Raw genomic sequence first — 10,605 nt, forward strand, 5'->3', positions numbered from 1 at the left:
TTATTTATTTATTTTGAATAATGAAATGGGAGGCCTTAAAATAAATGAGCTGATGTCTACCAAGACTTGAGAACGTTCTAGGTCAGTGGCTACAGTAATTAAAAGCCTGCACAGTTTCTGGTTAACTGTGTCCTTTTCTGTCAGTCCATTTAAATTGATATGCATAAATGCTAATCACCCCATCATCCACAGAAACTTGCATAAATATACAGTGAACACAACATTTATGTAGACAACTGAATATAAAAATGGTATTAGTTATTAACTGTAAAAACAACACATGTATTCATTAAACAAAAATGTTTTTTTATATATATAATAAAAGATTTATAAAGATCTAATCTAGCATCATTTGTTTGCAGATGTCACTTATAATGAGATCTTCCCATCTATGCTATGACAGTCAAACAAATTTGTGAGCAGCTTAACTGTACAAATACTTTTAGTGGTCTTGTAGTTTGGCCCCCCTATAAAAGTGCAGGTTTTAGTTAAGATACTAATCAGTATTCAGGGTTTTTATGGTTTTACTGTCTCCTCTGAAGATGACTTCAATATACCATGGACAAACTCCTGAGGATTTAGGAGCTTCACTGTTATTGACTGAATCAGTTCAGCATCTGGTGATAAAAAGCTCAGCTGCCTTTGAAATCAACACAAGCAAAACAGCAAGAAAAATAAAAAATAAAATAGTAAAACCCCCACTTAATTCACATTAAAAGCTGATAATGTGATGTGAGAAAAAAAAAACATATCACAATTTAAAAATCACAATGTTCAGGCTGACAGACTGTTTGGAAAACAGTAGTAAGTGATAAGTGCCATGTATAACCTTTATCTTCACTATTAAAATGTTGACTAAAACTTTATTTGTTTTCATCTCTATTTTCAAGTTAATTAATAAAATATTGAATCCTGTGTGTTCTCAGACTCAGATGCTTCAGTACATCCTCGTCTTCTTTTCTTGTTGCATGAGTCAATGTTGAGTCACAACCATGAAAAACTGGTGTATTCCCTCAACAATATTTTTCTGTTCCAGCTTTCATTTTAGTCAGGTTTCAAGAGTGACAGATGGAGATTACAAAGGAAGAGAGTATTAACTGTGCCAAGAATGGAGGGAACAAAGGGAAGTCCACGAGAGGAAGCGCTGGAGAGGAAATGGCTTGCAATCCACTTTAATTAGAGCGCCAGAGTCTCAGGTGAATTTTTCCTCCTAATAATACAAAAAAAGGCTAAATTCAAAGACTTGCATGAACAAGATGATCATGGCACTTTAATATTCTTTTCATGACAGATTGAAGCCATAAGTACTTCCTGCAGGAGATTTTTCATTTTTCTTTTACTTTTATAACGTTACACAAATAGGGCACATTAAATGTTTCTCCCCATTAATTGTTAAACAAATATGTATATGTATATGAATATATGTACATGAATAATATTATTTTGTAATTAAAATTATATTATATATCTACATGTATAATATATGTCATTTTAAAGATACAATTATTATACAAATTATTTAATATTAATTCAACAGAATGTCATACCATATTATAAATTATTCCATATCGCAAAAAGTAATGGGGAAGTAATACGTTCCCTTTTCCTGTTTTTCACAGCTGTCTGCAGAATAAACTTTTAAAAATGGACACAAACTTTCCAATAAGGCTGCTGGTTAATTCGTTTATTTGAGGTAATTTTACTTCTTGCTGAAGTAGTTTTTTCAAGTACTCAGCAGAATAGTTATGGAATTAACGCTTTGTGTGTGTCAATATTCTCAACCTTGATGACCTAATTACAGTCTTTAATTAAATATTAATTTCCATATAGCCACAAATCACACACACATATGATTATAAAGTTCACTGCTGTTATATATTAAAGATTCAAAAGACATACAAATATTTATTTCAATAATAGATAAAATATCAACATATTAAAGTTTCATCACTGTTTCTTCAAATATTTAGGGAGAGAAGAAAAAATAAAAACTTTTAAAACTTTTTAGAATGAACATCTGCTGTATATAATGCAGTGAAACACTGCCAACAGATTTTTTCCCTTCACATTATGAGCCCCCCACCCCAAAAAATTGTTCTTCAGCAGCAGTTATTTGGCCATTCAGATCTTATCATGCACGAAGTGAACCGTGCTTCTTCCTGCACAGCAAGCTGCATTAAAACTGTTAGTTGGGATTTTGTGTTAACTGGAACTGACTCACATTTAAACAAAGTGAGGCAGCTGTCAGGCCAGCTTACACGCAGACATCCATTCAGCACCACGGACAGCGACCAAACACACACGCACACTGTACATGATGGCCAGGAATCTAGCATCTCTGTTAGAGCCTCTTGAGAAGGCATTTCGGCTGTCCCGAGCTCATCACAAAGATTGAAAAGCTTCAAGTTGGCTTCGTGCATTACTTGAAGAATGTTTCAGATCATGTTATCTGTAGCTGCTTATGGGCTGAAGACTAGAATCTCTTTCCCTCCACATCATCACTTGATCCAATCAGGTATGCATTAATTCCTTTTATGTTTTATATAGTGGCACTATGTAAATGGAAATAGAAGAACCTTATTTACCCAAGACATTTCTCTGAACAACCATAACCATGTCCCACAACATCCTGAAATACTAAAGGTCCAGAAGAGCTGCAAAGTGCAACCATGCGTTCTCATCTTGACAGTGAACCGACAGATGGAGAAGATGAGAAAGATGAAACTGTCACACACAAAAAAGTAAAGCTGTCAGAAAGAGTGGGTCTTTTGGCCCTTTGGCTATTTTTACCATATTTCACACCCACACCCACTGCTCCAAGTGTGTGTTCACGGTGTATGTGTGTTCGCTGCTGTGTGTGTGCACTTTGGATAAAGGCAGAGCACTAATTCCATGTATGGGTCACCATACTTGACACATGACACATCACTTTCACTTTCATCGCTTTCAAATGATATATCTGAATAACGTGTTTTGCTAAGGTTAATTTCATGACTAAAATGCATATAGTCATATCATATAGTATTATTTCATTCAGAAACGACAGTTTGGTTAGAAATAACACACACACACACACACACATTTTCAACAACTGATATATTTATCTCCCCATTATATTATATATAAATTTAAAAAACAAATATGTTGTCCATTATGGAAATAAAAACTGTGTGACAGTCATAATTTTTGAACAATTGGTCAATCAATTTTACAAAATGAATCTATTTTTTTATTTTTAATCATCATAATAGAATGCCTTTTATGTATGTGTGTATTTATGTATACGTATTTGCATTTATTTATTTTACCTTTATTCATTTAGCACTTTTGTATAAAAGCAACATCTACAACTGATGTAGATGTGCTTTTTTAAAATAAATGGAATGTATTTATTTATTTGACTTAATAAATAACTTATAAATTATTACATTTATTTCATTTATTAAATGTATAAATTATTTCATTATTTTATTTTCCACCTATTAGATTAAAAATTACTTTTAGTTTCTTAGTTGAGCAATTGCAGAAATATAGATGTTTTGGAAACTTTCTACCAAGTCTACCAGTTTTAGTTAGCTAGTTAGTTTCCAATATTATATATATATATATATATATATATATATATATATATATATATATATATATATATATATATATATATATATATATATATATATATATATATATATATATATATATATGTATGTATGTATGTATGTATGTATGTATGTATGTATGTATGTATATATATATATATATATAATACAAATTATAAAGTTTTTTTATAATAATAATAAAAATAATAGTAATAATAATTCGACCCCTGCTGGGACATCAAAGGTCTTGTAGTTGTAGAAATCATTGCATTATGACAATATAAGCCAATAATTTACTAAAACAAAATTACCTACTGTAACTCCTCTCAAGCTTTGCTTTTCTTTAGGAAAAAAATGTCTGCATTACTCCTTCCAGCTCTTCTCCTCCACGACCCAGAAATCAGTATTAGTCCTGACAATTTCATTTAGTCCCAGTAGAGGAGAGGATCAGAAAATGTGCTTCAGGATAGTTGAGATTGTCCTATCTCAGATGTCCCACTGATATAAATACATTTATGCTTTCTCAGGAGCATGTTTGATGTTAAATGACAGGGGAGGCCATCACATGTGTTTTTCTATTGAAAAGAATGTGTCATTTAAGCCATGGAGTATCTTCCATCAAACCTGAGCGTGCCAGACATTGTTTGATATGTAGTAGAGAGGGATGGAGTCAGTTGTGGAAGGCTGCTCTTCATCACTGTCACTTGTTTAGTGTGTTATTTTCCTCTTTCCCAACATGTGAAGAGAATGAAGGGCTGTCACTTTGACAGATGAGGTGGATGATGGGTTCCCACCACATGCTTCGTAGAAGCTGTAATGCTTAGTGTAACTAAGTCGAACCTCATCTGCTTCCTAATTTGGCTTTCAGTTTTCTTTTCTTTTCTTTTCTTTTCTTTTCTTTTCTTTGTAAGATCTGCAGTAGATCTAGATTGATGGAGGTGGGTATGATTATTTAGTTGGCACCTTCACAGTTTGTTTATGCATTTTGGCTTCATTTTTTTTTTTTTTTTACTTATGCTTAATATTTATTGGTTTGCATTTTGCAAGTTTTAGTTGCACATTTTAGATTACAAATTGCTTGAAGTTTCTCAAGAGTGATTGTAGAAAAATTGATATTCTTAGAAACTTTCTACCTTGTTTATGATTTCTACTAGGGATGTCAAATCGATTAATCACAATTAATTGCATATAAAATTAAAATTTGTGTTTAAATTGTGTCCATACTGTGTATTTTCATGTATACAAATACACACACATACGTGTATATATTTAAGAAATATATTCATGTTTATATATGATTTATATTATATATAAATATATGTTGAATATGTTTCTTAAATATATTCATGTATGCCTTTGTAGTTATATATACAGATAAATAAACACAGTACAGTACACACACATCATTGATTTGACATCCCTAATTTTCACATATGCAGAATATTTGAATATGTACTTCATTACAGATATCAAATGTGTGATTTTATGTATTAGCTTATTTGTTTATTGGTCTAGTTTTTTTTTTCCCCTTGCCCCATACAGCAAAATAATAATAATAATAAATTAGAAAATCCCTCATAAAACTATTAATAACTTTTAGTATTTAATAATAATAGAAATTACTATAAAATACTTTAATCAAAATCCATCATAATTATCATCAAAAACCATTTAAATCTTTTTTTTTTTCTTCTTTCTTTTTTTTTTTTTTTTACAATTAAATATCAAATGTAATTCAAATTTGTCCCAGTTGAGGCATCATTTCCATCATGACCTATAAGTCTTTTTTCTTCTGACTTTGTCTCCGGTTAACACAAATTATGATTTCCAATAGTATTTTTGCAAATACATGTGAAAATGTAAATTGTATATAGGACACTTTAAATGCTAGCTATAAATTAGCCTTAGCAAGACAGACAATTGGGTAATTTTTTATCTAAAAAATGAATAATGTTGTTTGCATACCAGAATTCTATAAACATAATTTAAGATTTTGTGTAAAATAATAATAATTCTTAATAATAATAATAAAACTCCACAGCATAAACAAAAGTGCCATGTGCAATGTGCAATCACAGTAATTTAGAATACATCAGCCCTTGCTTGTCAGCTTTAGTGGCCATGTTTATAGGATGAGAGTTTTAGATTATGAGAGTCTATACAGCTCCTTTATCTCTTTTGAGTAAAGGACCATAATAATCCAATTCTGTGTTATACTCATAGGCAGAAAATAATTGTGTCCCCTTTCTCTTGTTTTGATTCAGTTTGGATAAAACAGTGGCACAAAGTTTCCAGTGTTTCCATGTGTGTAATTACATGCTAGATGGTGCTAATTAAACAACAGCAAGACTGTTGAACACACTGCTTTAGCTAGTGTGATGCTCTGCTGGAAAGCTTAAAATAAAACAATCCAAACAGAGTGCAGCTCATTTATATTTATGGTGGTATAATGCAGTCAAAAGTAACAATGAAGTGGAAGTAATAACCAAGTAGCTGCAAAATTACTTTACAACATTATTTAAGGCTGGAGATAAACATGCTTACGTGCTTTTTCAGTGTCTCTTTCTGCAGGTTTAATCTATATGCCAGTAGGTGGTAACAAGTTAATCAATGAATCATTTACTCAACTGTTTCTTTCAGAATCAGGAACAAAACAAGTTAATGTCTTAACAAATGACTCACTGAATTATCCCCTCTTCTGATTCTTTTAGAAAACAAACAAACAAAAAAAAACATTTAATTTCAGAACAAAACAAGAGACTGTCTTTATGAGTGAGCCATAAAGATCCTCCAGTTGTGTGCATTGAATTATTAACTCGTTTTGTTCGAAAACACGGATTCATTTAGGATTGTGGTAAAATACAAAGTAATATTTGCATGCTTTTTTCATATATTCCTCACATTGTTTTGGGCCCCATTGACTTTCACAGGAAAAAAAGAGAGAATATTTTCAAAATCTTTTCAAAAGTATTTTGTGTTCTGCAGAAGAAAGAGTTAAACAGATTTGGATTGAATTGATGGCGAGTAAAAGATGACTATTTATGTAATCATTTATTTATTTATTGCCAAGGTTAATTTATTGCTAGTATTTTAGATATCCTTAATAAAATGTTATCTAGTCTAAATATATCATAGGAATATGTATGTATATGATGTGTGTGTGTGTGTGTGTGTGTGTGTGTGTGTGTGTGTGTGTGTGTGTCAGTGTATGCGTGCTCAATGTATATGTGTTCAGTACACAAACATTTTATAAAACAATTAGACAAAAATCTTGACTGTGGTGGAAATGTTTGTTAAATCCTATGTTATCACCCAGCCCTGGCCCCGCGACTATGATATCAGTTCCAAGCAGACTGTAAAAGGGTATGTGTGTGTCCATTTGCTTCCCCTTTGTAATCTTTAAAGCCACTTAGTGTCTTGTCATTTAATCTCCCTCAGATGTTGGACCTTCTCTGTCCATTATTTCTCCACTCAGACTCTAGTTGTGTCCATCTAACTAACACAAAATTCGGTGTCAGGCAGTACAAGGTTCCCTGCCTCTAAATTCTTTCAGTAATTGTACAAAAAGATATATTGTTTTACTATATACGATCAATGTTACAAATCACAGTCTCACAAATAAACTATAAAATAATATTTATTGCTACATACTGGGTTAAATCTGCCTGGCACACAGGTTATTACTAAAATTTCAAGTGTTAGCACAGTTACAGCATTGTGATGAGCAGGTGGTCTGAGATGTGAGATCATGAATGTGTAAAGTTATAGCTCTGTTATCATAACCCTCTGATGCGTCATCATTCATGAAGGAGATGAGTCCTGACGGACAAATTCCGCACAGTTCTGTTTTTTTTTTTTTCATAACCGCATGTAATTTTCATAACAGCCTCAAGTATCCTAAAACGCTGTGTAAGGTCCACCCAATTGGCCCAACGATGGAATCCAGCAGTAAGGGCGAAGTTATAATGTGTGTAGGCCTTTTACTTGTGCTTCTGCAAGGTTCACGTTATTTATCAGTTTTAGTTTTAGTCTAGCTCCGTGTTTAATCTGATTTTTATCCGTTCTCATGATCACAAACTTGCCAGTTTTGAGCTTGGTTAGAGGATGCAGAGTGAGCAAATACCTTTAGTTGCGATTTCCACATACTCATTCATACAAAAAAGTATAGTTTCCTTAGTCATGCACAGCTGCAACTGGCTAAGTCAGTGATAGACAGCGACCAAAAGATCCTATATGATGTGCCACATGATCCATTCATTGGGCCTTCAGTTTGACCTCTCCTGGACACAGATTTGCAGTAATACAAGACTCGTAATACAATTTAATCTACTAGTCACAATGATTTAAGAAGAGTTCAGAATAAGTCAAATATGACATTTCATTTGTCAGAGAACCAGTCTGGGTTTTCTCTGTAGAACATACAGAATGAAAGTGAACAGTGAACCTGACTCTCAAGTGACTTTTCCTCACACAAAGCTAAAGAAAACTTGGATCAGAGTATACAAATGGCATGAACCTGCTTTTATTGTGTTTTGAGCATTGGTGTCCAATCCTATTCCTGGAAGGCCGGTGTCCTGTAGAGTTTAGCTTCAACTCCAATTAAACAGACCTGAACCAGCTAATCAAGGTCTTACTAGTTATACCAGAAACATCCAAGCAGGTGTTTTGGGGTAAGTTGGAGCTAAACCCTCCAGGGCCGAGATTGCACACCCCTGATTTAGAACATAACCACCGATAGTCTCTATCCTTTGCCATTGTATGGAAAAGAGCACCTCAGACATTTTGCAGCAAGGTGTTCTGTATTGTAATGCATATTCCAGAAGTCAGTTATAAAGTTGACGTGAAAATAGCACAAGAAGAATATTCTACTATATTACTCAGGATTTACTTAAATATATATATTTTTTTTTAGTCTGCCAAAGCCTGACATTACATAACATAAACTAGCTTTGATCTTTTCATTTCATCTTTTCCTTTTGTGAGATTAGATCTGACAAGATGCAAGGTACCTTTTGATGTGCTATTTACAACAATAACAAAAAATATGCCTTATGCATGTAAAGCCATAATTCATTGGCAAAATATACACTTATCAAGCATACGTTGTTATTTGGATTTAAATGTTATAAACATACTTCACAGTTAATATGATTAACTATTCCTGTCCATATCCTACTTTTGTGCATATTCATCTGTTTCAGTCACATTACTTTTTCATTTATTTGCCACATTTATGACCGTCAGTGGGGCAGAGTAATGATGATGAACACAAAATGATAAACCAAAGAAAATTTTTGATTACTGGATTTGATTCATTCTGGGTCCCAGATCTAAAATTAGAACAGACCCAAATCAAAATTAGCAGTTATGTTGTATTTCATACGCAGTCCTTTTCTATTTTTGCATTAAATATGGTGAATATGTGTATGCAACAGTTCAATAGACAATATAATAGCTTGCTTTTCAGATAAATACATCTTATTTCTCTCTCTCTCTCTCTCTCTCTCTCTCTCTCTCTGTCTCTCTCTCTCTATCTCTCTCTCTCTCTCTCTTTCTCTTTTTACAAGCAAAATCAAAGCAGTCACTAATAAAGACCTCCGTTTATTTTTCTGAATCAGTGCTTTAGAACAATTCTTTTGAATTAATGATTCAATAACTTAGTCTTAATCAGTCACTTTTTACCAGCATACTGGATAGATAGTTTGCTGCAAATGCTATCTCTTCATCAGTATCCAATTAAACAAATTTACATTCAAAAAGACATAGCGGAGATGTTCTTGAAAAAAGTTTTACATCACCAAACAGAAAAACGGAATTTCAGTTTACTTTATTTTCGACTAGAAGCTTCAATTCCCTTCCCAGAACACCCAAGGTAACACACTGGCATATTTATCATGTTTTTTCAGCGTATTTCACACCTCATGGATCAAATGCTGAATGTATAGAGCAACCTGATTGACATTTCCCTCGCCTAAGGGATTATACAAGTGTTTTAAAAGGCGACTCGGTGAGGGGCAGCAGTTAGAGAGAAAACAAACAGATCACAACAAAGAGCAGCCTTATAACACAACTATAAAACACCACAGCCGGTGTATGAGGTAAAAAGCCCATCTCATTAAAAGCTGCTAGATCTCCTGCAATCCCAGAATTGTCCATTAAAATGATTAAAGGCAACAGGGAGCCTGCAGACTGTGGTGGTCTGCCAGGGAGCAAAAAGCTGTGCTCAGTGTGGTGAGCACCAGGGAGAAATTGCTGTTAAGGATCAGAATAAGAACAGTGTTTGATGTCCATGTTGTCCTGTTGCACTGGGGGAGACGATTTCCTATTGTACAGGAGGTAACGTGTTACAATTATAAGTTTTATTTATTTATCTTTACTGAAGTGATGCATAAAGCTGTGTGGTCCTTGTTAGATGTAATTCAAGTTACTTAAAAAATATATAATACATACATTTTCCATTTACTGTATTTATTTATTTGCCAAATATAACTGATAAAGTCAATGTTCTGGGGTCTGTTTTGTGTGTGTTTGTGTGTGTGTGTGCTCTTGTTTTTGTGACACATCAGGACACAACTGTGTATAATGACATGGGTATGACACAGGTATTACAAGGAGAGGGTGACTTATGAGGACATAACCCATGTCCCCATTTTTAAAAAACACTTATAAATCATACAGAATGATTTTTGAGAAAGTAAAAATGCCTTTTTTGAGAAAGTAAAAATGCACGTTTCCTGTGAGGGTTAGGGTTAGGGGTAGGGTTGGTGAAGGGTGATAGAATATACAGTTTGAACAGTTTTAAAACCATTACACCTATGGGAAACAAAGTGTATGTGTGTGTGTGTGTGTGTGTGTGTGTGTATATATATATATATATATATATATACTGTATATACACAGATATATAAGTGTCATTCCCCAACACTGCTTGTGAGACTATGACCAACTTTAATAGCTTATAAATTCATTTTGAATTAATTTTGTTTCATCCTACCATTGTGTAATTCAA

Source organism: Carassius gibelio, chromosome A25 (assembly GCF_023724105.1).
Source record: "Carassius gibelio isolate Cgi1373 ecotype wild population from Czech Republic chromosome A25, carGib1.2-hapl.c, whole genome shotgun sequence".
NCBI lineage: Eukaryota > Metazoa > Chordata > Actinopteri > Cypriniformes > Cyprinidae > Carassius > Carassius gibelio.